At 36.4% G+C, this 15,329-nt stretch overlaps 1 protein-coding gene across 1 annotated transcript in view; it reads right to left on the reverse strand.

The window, feature by feature from the left end:
* Window positions 1-14,350, reverse strand: part of SGCZ (sarcoglycan zeta) — a 331,004-nt gene extending 316,654 nt beyond the window's left edge. Inside the window, exon 1 of the mRNA XM_053458748.1 lies at window positions 13,899-14,350. The gene's annotated coding sequence lies outside the window, so the exon portion shown is untranslated. The remainder of the gene's footprint in view (window positions 1-13,898) is intronic.
* Between the last annotated feature and the right edge of the window lie 979 nt (window positions 14,351-15,329).

The raw sequence follows: 15,329 nt of genomic DNA on the forward strand, positions 1-15,329 counted from the left end.
CATAACGGGAGTTAAAAGGGATGTCATGGGGCAGAGGGGCATATAGGAGGGTATAAAGCATATTGGGGAGGCAGAGTGGCATATAGGGGGCATAAGGCTTTTCTGTAGGCAGAGTGCCCCATGATATGCCTTTTAACCCCCTTTATGCCACTCTGCCTCCAGAAATGTCTTATACCCCCCTATGTGCCACTCTGTCCCATGATATGCCTTTTAACCCCCTATATGGCAGAGTGGCATATAGGGGGTTAGAAGGCATATCATGGGACAGAGTGGCATATAGGGGTATAAGGCATTTCTGGATGCAGAGTGACATATAGGGGGTCAAAAGGCATTTCTGGAGGTGGAGTGGCAAAAAAGGGGTTAAAAGGCATATCACGGGGCAGAGGGGCATATAGGAGGGTTTGGGCATATCAGGGAGGCAGAGTGGCATATGGGGGGTATAAGGCATTTCTGGAGGCAGAGTCACATAGGGAGTAAACGGCATTTCTGGAGGCAGAGTGGCATATAGGGGATTAAAAGGCATATTATGGGGCAGAGTGGCATATAGGAGGGTATAAAGCATATCAGGGAGGCAGAGTGGCATATAGGGGGGCATAAGGCTTTTCTGGAGGCAGAGTGCCCCATGATATGCCTTTTAATCCCCTTCATGCCACTCTGCCTCCAGGATATGCCTTTTAATCCCCTATATGGCAGAGTGGCATATCATGGGACAGAGTGGCATATAGGGGTATAAGGCATTTCTGGAGGCAGATTGGCATATAGGGGGTTAGAAGGCATATCAGGGGGCAGAGTGGCAAGCCTGGGTACAGAGGTGCATAACTCGGGGGTAGGTTGTCAAATGAAAGGAAATAAAAACCAAACATGTCTCAATCATAGCTTTTATTAAATATGGAAAAAAATAGTCTACATGAATTAATAAAGAAATAAAAGTTTCTTACCAGAATATCGTGAAGAATAATGTGATCAGTGTTTTGTTCCACTGAATAAAATGGAACTCTTTCATCTAAAAATGTTCGCAGTAGTAAATGTTTTGATCCCATTCTGTGTAATGTATTTCATTTATTAGGGCCTTTTAACACTTTTGCTTTCTGGCATTTTAATACAAATAATGAGATAAAAAGAATGGCACATAGTGTGACTTGGGTGTGTATAAGGGGTGCGTGTGGGTATAAGAGATTCACCGTGAGATAAACTATATGGGGCTGGTCTCCAAATTTTTCCAGGGCTGCTTTTCAGTCCCAGTCCGGCCCTGCTTGACACCTAAACTTTGTCCCAATAGGGACTTTGATGACATTGGATTCTAAATACATAGACATTAGTGTAGTTGGTCCCCCTTTGCAGCTATAACAAAGGCTTTTCACAAACTTTTTTGATGAACTGGAACAGAGATTGCGAACCAGGCCTTCTCGTCCAACATCAGTGCCTGACCTCACAAATCCACTACTGGATGAATGGGCAAAAATTCCCCACAGAAACACGACAAAATCTTGCGGAAAGCCTTTCCAGAAGAGTGGAAGCTGAAATAGGGGGACCAACTTCATATTAATGTATTTAGAATGCAATGTCATCAAAGTCCCTGTTGGTTTAAACGGCCAGGTGTCTCAATACTTTTGTCCATATCGTGCATGTGTGTGTATATACTATATTATTTTTTTTTCAGTGAAAGAGACCAAGGTTTCCAAAGTGTATATAAGAATTATAGTTTTACATTATGTATTGCACATAAGTAACGTAAGTGCTACAATACCCAACATGCATTCTAAGGAATAATTAAATGATGTTTCTATATCCAGTAACCAGCTAATAATGGCTCACACTGTATGTCTCTAATCTCATGCTTTTAGATGCAAAGCCCCAACTCAGGCTTCTTAGAGGAGTTGACTATAGAAACAAGTTATGCAAATTGGACTAGAGGCAAACAACAAACTAAGAAACTAGGCACATGGGGCTGCTTCTGTAGCTTCAGCCAAATTAAGACAGAACACAGGATTTAGTGCTGTAGTTACAGTTAGGCAGAACCTGTTCATAATATACACTATAAAGGGGATTAAAATGGAAAAGTTCAGTAGCTGGAGACTAGAATGGTAGATTAAACACGGCTCTATATGGTAGTATAGCCAACACTAACAGATGTCTGCTATCCCTGCACTGCACAGGTGGGAAATACTGAATTTACTTAAAACAGTTTAACCTTTTATTTACTAGGATTCCTAAGGATCTGTCCAGCTAAGAAGTGCTTAATAGAAGAGTTGGGCAACATTTTTATAATTAGTCAGGTTTCCCATATGTTCCACACTTAATAGATCTTAAAAGTAAAATAGGCAGATGGCTAAACAAACGGTATGGTGCACTTCTGAGGTTTTTTTTTTATATACTGGATCATCGAATATATCTTAATATATAAGTACAATTCCTAGTCTGTCTTTTCAAGTAATTGTAATTTCCTTTATAAGAATTCAACGTGTCTAAAATATGTACCAATTTTCTTAAACCAGAACCATGAGAATGAGTACACAAATTTCATAAATAACAAGGAAAAAAAAACATGAAACCTGTATAATGTTATAACAGATCCTATGCTTTTTTCTTCCTTTTAACCTGCCAGGAGATCAGGAATAGGCAAAATGTTCATTCAATGACACCAATGTCCGTGGCAGGGGTTATGAAGGTCCACAGAACATCATTAAATTGTCCACCACAGACCCCAGTAAATGTCCACCATGAGCAATGGAATTCAAAGTAAAGGAATGAAAATAAACAGTTAGAAAGAATGACAACGCAAACCTACATAAGACTACTATACAATACCTACCAATAGTCCCATATTTCATAGGACAATCCCAATTTTCCTGAATGCTGTGGATCATGGGCCAGTTAGGGACATCCACTGATCTTCCCCGCCAAGGGAGCTATAAAGTCAATGGAGATCTTGGCTGTTCAATGCGACATTAAGAACCTTGGGGCCATGGAGCATTACAAAAATGCCCCTTTCGTTATTGCGCCACACTGCACATGTGCAGTCAATTTAGTGCCAATCTGTTGGAACATTGGACAGGACTTGCAAGTGGTACATAACACCTGTCAAGACTGCCCCATTCATATAATTATGATTGGCAAAAAAAAGTACTAAAATAAGTTGTAAAAAATGTAGTAGGGCACAATATAGTATTACCACATGACAAATGAGTAGAAACAACTAGTTTCTCTAAAACAACATAGACTTGCACATTGAGATACTTCCTTGTTGTCTTGGGGATGCAGTCCTCTCACCATTCGAGTACAAGCTCCTGTGCAGCCTGTGACCAGGCCCAAACGCCAATGTAACATGGAGAGAAAGGTAAAGAGGGCAATGAATTAAGGAAAGGAGGAGTCTGAACATCCAATCAGAGAACATGCTGTGACCTAAAGCCCTTACACTTTTGCTATCTGGGGGTAGACGGACACTGGGAGAGACGAGTTAGCTCTGCACTAGATTAATCAGATAATGTGCATACTTGCTCTAGGGCTGACTTCTCTCTGCTAGTGTCTCACAGTCCTTACATTAATCTAAAGCAGCACAATTTACAACACAAGGTCTGCTACCAATCGTTTACTACAAGATTGGGCATTCTGTGGCTCTGAAACAATTGTTCCATTGCCCTACGGTTAATCCAGCCCTGGTGCTACCCAAAATGTTGGGGAGACAATGTTAGCTGTAATGTAAGGAAGCCTAAACTTTGCCAAGACGTTGGTAGAAAAGCTGAACAGCTTTTAGAAAGAATTGATAGTGGTTAGTATGGTGAGGGAAGTTAAACATGCATGGGATTTGAATAAGGCTACCTTGGATATAAGAGAAGACCAAGGCCTGAACATTTTACAAGAAAACAAATGGGCAGACTAGATAGGGCAAAAATGCCTGTTGTTAAGTCCTATGTTTCCATGATATAGAGCAGGATAAAATAACAAAACTGACTACCTAACTAGTAAATGCACCCGCCAAATATATTGAAATGCAGTATTTGTGCAACAAGGATACAACCTCATCACAGATGTTGAAAGAAGAAATTATGAAATGTTAATGTATTATAATCACCCTTTGTTTTCAATGCTCATATGTAGAATTTTTTTTAATCACTTTAAAATGACTAATTTATTTTTCAAATTATTTTATCGACCTCTAACTCTTTTTGCTTTGTTGAAGATTTCTGAAATGACAGGCAGGTTGTTGGAAAAATATTTGAAAAATTATGTATATGCTCAAAACCCCGCAAACTGTAGAACTTACAAGCATCTTATATATTGCTAAGTTTAGAAGCATTAAAAAAATTATAAATTATAGAATATCATCATTGAACAATTCACTTATAGTGAGCTAAAAAAAAATCTGTCCCTGGTTGCAAGCTACAGTACTGTTATATTGCATGCTGCGCATGTTCTAAAAATAGCACTGAAAACATTTCACTGCTTATGTCCCCATAATTTTATTAAATGAATCATCTAAGTGGCTTTAACCAGACTGATCTTAACTAATAAGGAAATAAATGTTGATGCTGGACAAATGCATAGTATTGCATTCAAAATCTCCATCACGAATTGGAAAATGAATGATATAAAATGACTGCAGAAAATATAAATTATAAATACTTCTTGCAACAATCAAGAAGCATCCATTTTGGCAATATTGAAACGCCTGGGCATCAAAAATTAATTTTTTATGTTGAAAAAATATAAAATAAAAGTAAATAAATGGATGAAAAGAAAACATCAGTACAACATCAAAATGTAATAATGGTCTTGGTATCTATCAATATTTTACTAGTTCAACTTAGGAACGAAATGGCATTCGTAGTATATAGATGTGATAATTTCTGAAATGCATCAGTTTTCAAATGTAATATGTCATAACAGAAAAATAAATATTCTGTATTAAGAAAAGGTTGTCAAATTTTATTTTCAGCCAGGAAATATACTTGGCTTCTGAGTAACATTGATCATACGGAAAGTAAAAATTAAAGAAGAACATCTGTGAAATTATGCTAATATCATAATACATCAGGTATTCTCATAATAATCCTTAGGTTTTGGGGGTTTCTTTTACCTAATTGAAGTATAACATAACTTAATATTAAAACCCTTAGTTCAAAGTTTAACTAACTTCAGAGGACCCGTGATTATGAAACAGCCTACATTTATTTGATAAGATGTTAAAAAGCAATTATACGTTTTAAAATCCCACAATGTGGTTATATAATGGAAGTCGTGAGTTTAACATCCTGTTTAAATTTAAATTAAATTATTATCCCTCCTCATTGATTTAATCCTCTGCATTACATTAAACCCTCCTTCCCATTTGGTGGAATCTGATTGTAGTTCGGGATTTTTTTTTTTAGGGGAAATTTGTGAGCATGCGGATAGAAGAAAGGAGATTTTTAAAGGACTGGATTAATTAACACCAATTATGCTCTATTTCTCAATGATCAAGGACAAACTATACATTAAAAAGAACACGTGGTTGATATGTTCACTTTAGTTGAATCTACAGTTGATTATGTCATTGGTACTAATATTGTTAATAGGATACTATTATTAATTTTTAATAATATGATAAGGTTTAATAATAGACCCGTGTAGTTCCTATTAAGTTTCATTAGTGCCAGAGGTCCCATTTTAAAGTAGGGCATTTTAAAGTAGCAAATATGCATATTTGTGTAAAATCAGCACCACTTTTAAATTTTCAATAGATGTATATCATCTTACTAAAAAAAATGATATCTGGCTTATCCAAACTATTAGTTCTCAGTTTAAATGGATCATATTCTCTATCCAAGTTGTGCCTTCATCCAGACTACAGTTTTTTGGATGTATTAAATTGGCATATACAATAATTAATTATGCTTCATCAGCCAATGTGATGAACCTTATTTTGTAAATAAAAAGTCTTGGTTTTAATCTGCACTATATCTTTTCCCTTGATGGTTTGAGACAATTAAAAAAAAAAAACTATTTTTCACAATGAAATATATTCCAAAGTAATCGAAATTAAGAATAGATATGTCAATCTTAAATATTTAAAAACAGCATTACTATTTCCCAGTCCTTGATATAAAAATGCAAGCACTAGGCTCCCAGAAATAAATTACATTCTAGTAGCAAATATACCTAAATAGAGAGAATAACTTGAATATGAAAATAAATTTCATAAGCTTCAAACAAATGTCAACTGCCTTACTCTTCAGGTAAAATACACTCAGAGGTAGAGATCAATACTTGAGGGCACTCTAGCTTTATTTGCCTTCTGATATTTGTTTTTTTTTTTGTTGGGTACTAGGGCATGGTGCTTGCTTTTACATATCTATGGGGGCAAAACGTTAGAGGGTAGAATCTTTTAAGGATTACATATTACATACAGTAGATCAGGGATTTGGAAACCAGTCCTCAAGGCTCCGTTTGCAACTAATAAATCTAGCATGGGCTGCTTTCTTGGGTCCAATGAAATGTCTTCACCGGATGAACAGCAACACTCAAACATCTGAAGCACCCCCATCCCAAAGTACTCAATATGCACAGGGTGTCCCCAGTATTTCACAACTGAAATCTGTCCCCTCGATAGTCACATGGGTAGCATTAAAATGCACAACAATCTTTGTATAACAAAGTGGTAAAAAAAATATACATGAAATGATAGCTGAGAACAGAAGGTAGAAATTCAAGGCAAATTAAAGGTATCCGTAAAACAATAAACACGGTGTACCAAACGAGAGCAGGAGCTCTGCTCCTTTTTCGGACACTTTGTTTACTGGAATGATTCAGGTGTTGGAATTGATTCCTATCTATTCCTCTACCACTGTATCACGATGCGTAATGACAGAAACTGCAACATATCTGGACATTGGTTAGGACAGACAGCAAGACCTGAAGTGTGAAGCTAAGAGACCTTAGACCTTCAATGTATTCTGTATTATTGTACAGGTAAAGATTTCCATTTATCTGAGTAAATTGTTACATTATTAAGGTTGCAAACAACACTTTATGCATAAAAATATATATATTTATTTTAATCAAAAATAGTCATTGTTTGTTGGGAGGATGCGTATAGAAAAACTAAATGTTATAATGTTGCAGCTGCCAGGATGTATTGATGCAGGGAGCCTGTTTTGGTGCTGTTGATTCCTTTTACATTTCTAATTTTCTGCAGGGACATACCATATCCCTCATCTACTGTTAACATAAATATAGACACAATCAAATTATAAATCATTCATCATATTTTCAGAAATATTTTGGTTCCCACACCAATGTACATTTCTGATTACACCTACCATAGATGTTCCTTTAGGATTTTTATAATATCTCTAATTTCAATGTTACCATTTATACAAATGGGAAAACAAAATCAATTTAGCAAGGTGCTCAATAAAATAACGTCATAAATAACAGAATGTAAGTATACAGAAAAGTGTCATACACAAAAAATTATATGTGTGTGTTATATACATATACGCACATTTTGCAATAATTTACTCTTTGCTGCATTGAGCACGCTACCATCCCTCCACAAAAACTGTGTCAGCTGATCTATAGTTAGAAACTTGGCAGAAAAAACTTGACATGTAGGGAAAGAGGCATGGTGCCACAAAAAGCCACCCCACATTGCAAGAAATCGACTGTAACAAATAATATTTTTTTTTAAATTAAAACAAAATCTTATACGTGTGGAGTAATTCCATAATCTAGAGGTGCAGATGAATAAATTTCTGTGAATTTTTGCTCACATGCATATAGCCTGTGCAACAAATACATACGAGTTTTGGTACAAAAAAAACACAAAAATTTTATAACAAAATGGCTCCATGACAAGTACTTAGGTACTAATACTGAAATAACCTGAGGGGGCTATTTTCCATAAATATAGCATATGTGGGTTAAGAGGGCCCAACTCGTGAACTTAAAGTCTAATAATATGAGTAATTGAAACAAAAGATGGGGTGAAAAATCCTTCCATTCCCAAAATGTAAATTCTTTACCTAAAATTAAAATTGTATCTATCTACCTATATGTATAGTGCAATCATAGAATAATGGTGAGACCTATGTATGATGTATATCCCTACTCTATACCTGTTCCTAGTTAGCATGGAACATTTATCCGTGCCAGGGCACATTATGATCTCATGCTGATGTCCCATTGTTCTGTGATGCTCCTCCTGGGACATCCTCTCAGTATTGTACTGACAGTTGACAGAGCAATACAATATTACCCACGCTAGTGAGCAAGCTTGTTTTTAAAGACAAACTAGAGATCAAGTATACATGTAAGTATATTTAAAATACACTTAATTTAATCATTCAATAGAAAAGACATTTTTAAGATTTAGTGAAAAGTCTAGATTAGTGAAAAGCCTGTAAATAACTCATTACAGGAGAAAAAAGCACCTGGTTGGAAAAACCCCTATGCTAATCCTCCTGTCTAGCTACAACTGCCTTGTCCTACTATTCAAATTCTTTATTATATTCTTAGTTATTATAATCCCATAATTGGAAGCCACCACAATTGCACTTTATAAATAGAGTAGTAGCATCATTATTCATTCAATTCACATATATTTTAGAACTTACTTACCACGCCATTTGCAGGGAAGAACTGAATAACTTTCCATGGCTTATATATATATATTTTTTTTTGCAGAGCATGGCAGAACACATGGCATTGGGCTTTTGCCTACACCATGATGTGCTTGCCATTCACGAATTGGAAGACAAGTGGACACCTTGTCTGATTACTAATCGGCTTGGAGCATGCGCCTACAGTACTGAGTTGGTAGGTAACATGTATTATCAGTAGCTCAGCTTTACTTACAGCAGTGATTGTGTTTGCTCGTTGCATCTTTTCACTGAATAGTAATGAATTACATCTGTTTCTTTTTTGCTTTGTAATTGTTGCCCAAGATTTACAAACGCTCTATTGATGGAAAGGTTTTATCATTGTTGCTCCATTATAATGGTGAGCACAGATTAACCAGATGTCCCTAAACCTGAGGTCCAACAATGATTGTACATAAACCTAGCACTGCCTAATATAAAATGGAAGAGAAATAAATGACTGGATGAATATTTCCTATATGTATACTTCTAAATATACATGAGTAAAAATAAGACATTTCAGATTACATGAAATATGGCCATTAATCACTGACAATAGCCAACATACCGTAAGTATATTTGATCTGTTGAACATTTCATTTTGTTTTTACACAACCAGGCCAAAGAAGAAGATGACATATTAAAGCCCTGTCGCCGTAAGCTCTCAAGCAGAGCACGAAGGCTAGTAGGCAGACTAATCACTACCATCAGGGGGTCATTTTCACGTAAACCAGGATATCAGCTTATCGAGGAGACTGAGTAAGGTTGGCAACGATTTCTATAAAATTGTACACCAAAAATATATTGGCTTTGTAAGGAACTACATTGTCATTGGAGGTAATTGTCGAAGACTAGAGCTGTCATCTGAAGTTGCACTCAAATTCTTCATTAATCAGAGATTTCAGCTGAGTTTAAAATACCTATGGTCAAGACCACGTGAGTTTTCAATCTACATATTAGCCACAGTTAAGCATGCGGCTGAACGTCTCTCTTCATGCAGGATGGTTAGACTGTATCGTGACAACTTTAAGGCTCCATTAAAAAGAAAATATTAATACAATTGAATTTTTCTGATTAATATAATTGTTATGACTATTCAAGTCATAGTGTGTATCAACATATATTGTTGTTGGTTATGTGGATAATACTATTATTGGGTTCATGAAATGTCCTTAGTCATTAATCTATTCTACTTATTGCTCTTTGACAAAAATAATCCAGAATGCCATGACATCTAATGGAAGAAATTCAGAAATCAGTATTCTATCTATATTATCTGTTTAATAAACATTTTTTTATTAAAAGCTTTTCCTAGCCTACACCATTCCTCTCAAATTTTACTTAATGTCATCATAAACTACAACCTTGTGTTTCCTGCCTTTCAGCCGCTAGCTTATCCATTTTACTATAACATCCAACCCCACATTAAACCACACTGATTGATAACCATCGGAGCAGAAATATTCCTATACAGTGATATCTAAAATTACGTCTCCATTTGTAAATAATAAATCTAGCATGGGATCCTTTCTTTGAACAGTAACAGTCAATCATTTATAGCACCCCTAGCCCCTAATTACTCAATATGAGAAAAAATATGAGTCTGTCTAAAGGTCTGTCCTCTCTATGACCAAGTGGCTACTAGTAATACTCACAAAAACATTTGTATAATAAATGAAAGCAGTCCTACTGCCAAAGTGACAAATATAAAAATGTAATAATAGTTGAGGACAGAAGAAAGAGATTCGAATCATTCAGAGAATATTACAGGGATCTGGATCTTACAGGGATCCAAATCTTACAGGGATCTGGATCTCTGTAAGATTCGAATCTTTGAACGATTCTCTGCCTTCAATGACATCACTAGAGTAGGCAGGCAGAAGGGTTCATTGACTATAATGAAAGGGGCGGGGCCAATCGTTAGTGTGCCTGCAGGGAGGGACTGGGAAACAGTAACTCCTGGGAGTCACACAGAATGATCCGAAGATTTGGATCATGAATCGGATCATTTCAATGAACGAGTCGAAATGATCCGATTCACTTTAATGATCCGAACTTCCCATCACTAGCTTCCACCCACAACACACAGAATACTGCCCACACCTGCAAGTTTTTTTGATGGCAAAGTTTAAATTGCTACTCTCATGCAAATTCACACATTAGTTATTTAACAAATATTGAATTCCAACACCTTTTAATCTCCACATTATGCTTGTCATAACCAGTGAATTCTCATAACATTTTGTTGATCTTGTTATCTATTAGTATATTGCATATGATAGATAATTTAGCACAAATAAATAATATATTAAAATATAATATAAAAAAACATATCAAGTTTATTTCTACCATACTGCATGTAACATGTATTCATCTTTAACTTATTGAGTAAAACCGCAGGAGTAAAAAAATACCCAGCACATTTTTGGGGGTTAGTAAAGGGGGACACTATGGGATATAACTTATGCTCGGTTTTGAAAATGTAAGATTGCAGAAATAAGCACGTATTTTTTTGTTTCATTTTGTAAATTGAATTGATTTTGCCACATGCTTTCACTTGAGAGATTCGGGGATGAACATAATTTACTAACAAGGCAAACCTTGTTTTGGCTGTGAATCTTTTCATTTTTGAAGCTGGGAAGATTTTATGATATGCAAGAGCCAGCTCCTCTTTCCACTCAAATGACTGCAATAAGAAGCATATGATTCAGAATAATAGCAATAAATATCCCTAGTACTTGCATAAGATTGTGATAAACTATACAAGAAAATCATAAACGGCCAATTGGTTCTTTACTACCAACAATGACATCTGAAAGCTTACATGGTATAGCAAAATAACCGGAAGCAGACTATATTTTAAAGTGACAGCCTAATGTTCCTGGCATCCATACTATAAATACATGCATATTAATGTACTCTAAATAAAGACCAAATCTCTGTATTTTGAAGTGCATTCTTCCAAAACAAAAATAAATAAATAAAACAGACAGCTTAAGCATCCAATGAGTGGCAGAAAGTGCTCCCATCAAATTCAGTGGGAAAACTTTACCCAAGCACACTGGGGTCTAAGCAGGCCACTCCATGCAGCGTTTAGCAGAGCCAGAGCTGGAGCGGACTGCACCCCCTTGTGCATTTGCACAATGGACCACATGAGGCATTATGCACCTATTATATCCATTAAAGGGCATATGATGGTTCAAGTGTCCTTTTAATAAATATACAGGCACTAGTTATATAATGTTGCTGTACCTAAACAGGTTCTACAATGGTGTTGATGTTCTGCCTGGCACATCCTCATCCAGCCAGCATTCTACATTGCTTCTAGCAGTTGTGCTAAAAGGCAGAAACACAAGTAGTACACCTGCCATTGTTTTGTGCATCTCCCCATGTGCACTAGTTTGGGTGGGATTGGTATGTGGTGACACAAGCATGCCTGAAAGTGTTCTGTGTGTTTGAGTTTGTATCATTGTAGCTGTGAAGGCATCTAAAAAGTTAACTTTTTTATTATATATTATTTTATTTATAATTATATTTAATATCCAAATTGTAGGTTCATTTTTACTCTTCATTTATCTGGGGATGATGATGGGGGAATAATAAGGAAGATAATCTTGACACTATAATTCTGTGCGGTGTGAACAAGAATGGCCCAATGGGTCCAAAATTCCATTATTTTCAGGGCTAGTCTCTACTGCCAGTCTGGCCCAGGTTATACGAGTTACATCCCTAAACACTGAAAGATACTACTGCTAGATATGTTGGGATTGTGAATATTTATCTCCCAGTAATTATTCATCAGCTAATATTACAATAAGGTTTACTTAAATAAATATGTTTTATCTATTGTGGTTGTTTGTAGCTACAGAACATACAATGCAGATATTATGTTATGTATAAGCTTTGTAGAATACTTATTATTGGGTCTGGTATGAATCCATAAAATATTATGTGTGAACATTTTACATACCAGTCTTAGGTCCTCAAATCAATTCATGAATACACAATCTGCTTATAGAAATGACACTGGGAATTTAAAAAGCTTGCCTGGAAACAAGACTGGCTTTGCTACAAAACTTCAGGAATGCACAGGGGATTTATCAAGCAGAACGCTGAGCTATGCATGTCGCCGAGTATCTTCTGATCTTGTTCATCAACCAGAATACATAGAGTAATAAAGTACATAAACCGACCCATTCACACGGGAAATAATTCTGTTTTTGTGATATAATGTCACATTGTGCGTTAGGTGATGATGAACAAGAATATACACTTACCATGTTTTTATAGGCACCTTGTTCTAGATTATTTATAAATATTTGCCAAACCAACATTGTTATAAATAGGGGTTAAAACAACTGCCATTGTGTCATCCATGAATGTAATAATTATCAGATCTACTGTCAACTGCATACATCAGAGAGTGAATAGATTCTATGTTCTAGCATCCTAGTAGAAACAAAACTTTTAATGACCAATATGCTACATAAAATATACATATATTGCTTCAGACAAGTCTTCACGTTACAAAATTGACCAAATCATTGTAGGTATATATATTTTGTATTGGAGGTTACCCACTGGTCCTTCTTGCATTTTTCATCATTATAGTTTAACCCACAAAATAAAATTAACCTTTTATGTACCAGTCACGACGGTAATACATTTATTACAGCTAATAGCTCACAAACTCACAAGGCATTTGAAAAAGTTAATCAAAATCCCAAACACTGCATTACAATTTGTTCTTTTTAGTCAAGATCCCCATGCATAAGCACCAGCCCAGATGAAATATATGCAAAAGGGATGCTGTGTGTTAGAGTGAGCCCTTTCTAAGAGGGTTAATGGATTTTCTCCATAGTCTTATAAAAGGTATAACACACAGTAAATGCACAATATCATGACGGTTCATCAGTGTATTGATCACTGATAAAGGTTATATTCTACATGCAGTCTGATGAGGAGCAGACAGTGCTATGGTGTTTTCCTGCAGCTGATCAGTTATCATTGAACACTGCTGAGGCTCCAGACACAGGGAGTCCAATTTAACAAACATGCTAAGTTTTATACTGAAATGGATATCATTATAGAATCAATGTGGTCCAATCAATGTATATGGGAACACTAGATAAAGTTGTGTATATGCGATGCCTACATAACTGGTTTCATTATGGCCCTCTAAGGGCTATAAAACATCATGAACAAGGATGCCAGGTTGAAGCATCCACATCTACTCCATCACACTGATAAGATGAGCTGGAATCAAACAGAAGGACCTACCTGCTTCTCCTTGGGGTTTGTGCCCATGCAGTGGGAAAGTGATCTGGAAGTTGGAAGAGCTAGACTCTTGGCTCCTTCTCCAAAGTCAGGCTTCTTCTGCAAACCCAGGCAGCCTCTGACAGTCTCATTATCCAAGGGTGCATAGACATTAAAAGATGCTTAGAAATAAGGACAATTCACTTTTGTCACTCGCAGAGAACATTAAACCACAGGTGATCCCGGTGGGCACACCACCCCCTCTGTCTGCTGTGAAATAGAGATTGTGTGCACAGGATTACTATTTATATCCTAATGAGTGAATTGCTGCAACCTAAGGGAAAAAAGCCTCAGCTTCATGCGGCAAATTTCACAGAAATGTTTTGAAACTGAAGAGCAGGGCATGTCATCGAATCCCTTCCCTGGTCGTGGTTACCCTCCTTGCTAGATTAGCATCATGTGCGTCCACACCATCAATGATCAATATGCAGAATAGATGTGCCCTCTTCCCAATGCCCACCTCCTTTCCAAAAAAAAAAAAAAATCACAAATGTTGCCTGTGATCTGAAAGAACTGTCACTTTAAGCGATCCCTCCACCAAATCAAATCCGTGCACAAATCAACAAAGTCTCCAAGGAAAGGGTCTCTCCTTTGAAGGTTATGCTGGGAGAGTTGAGAGGACAGAATAAAAGGTGGGTTCTCGTCTGAAGACCAGAGAAGGTACAGAGAATCCTTTTTTTTTCTCTTCTCCCCTGCTTTCCTGTTTTACTGTCCTTCACCAGCAGATGACTGACTTCGCTACTCTCTTCTCTCGGTCAGCACTGAAGGGATTTCTCTTCTCTGTCAAAAGCAAGTCTTCCTTTCACATGCCTCCCAGGTCTTAAAGCCTCCTTTTTCCCCCACATCCACATTAGCTTGCAAAGCCTCCAGCCAGTGGATCTATGCATTTCTGCAACTTGGCAGACACAGCACGGTTCTGGAGATAGCCACAGCCACCTTGATCTTTCCCAATTAACCAATTCATTCCTGCTTTTATTACTGCAATGATTTCAACTCACTTGATAAGCAAGATTTATTGCAGGTGTAAAATCCAATCAGCTTTATTCCTTATAGCTTTTAAAATGCTGGATTGATTATATCCTTCTACTGGTGGCTAGATAGCATAAATGTAAGAGCAGCCAGGAAATAAAACCAATTGACATCTACTTGCATTTTTCATATCCCTAGTCTCTCTATGTATAAGCCTGGGAAAAAAAGATTTGCTTCAAAATAATAATCCTATTATGTCATTTGTGAACGTTTGATGCTTATTTATTCAGCGACACTTATATTCATGCAACATAGTTTAGAATAGAAGACAAAAAAATAAGAACAAGGCTGTTCCAATAAATATTTGGCTGTCTATTTAAAATTATTTTAAAATGGTATGTTCGAGTTGAATATACAGTTGTATTA

Source organism: Spea bombifrons, chromosome 1, assembly GCF_027358695.1.
Source record: "Spea bombifrons isolate aSpeBom1 chromosome 1, aSpeBom1.2.pri, whole genome shotgun sequence".
Classification (NCBI taxonomy): Eukaryota; Metazoa; Chordata; class Amphibia; order Anura; family Pelobatidae; genus Spea; species Spea bombifrons.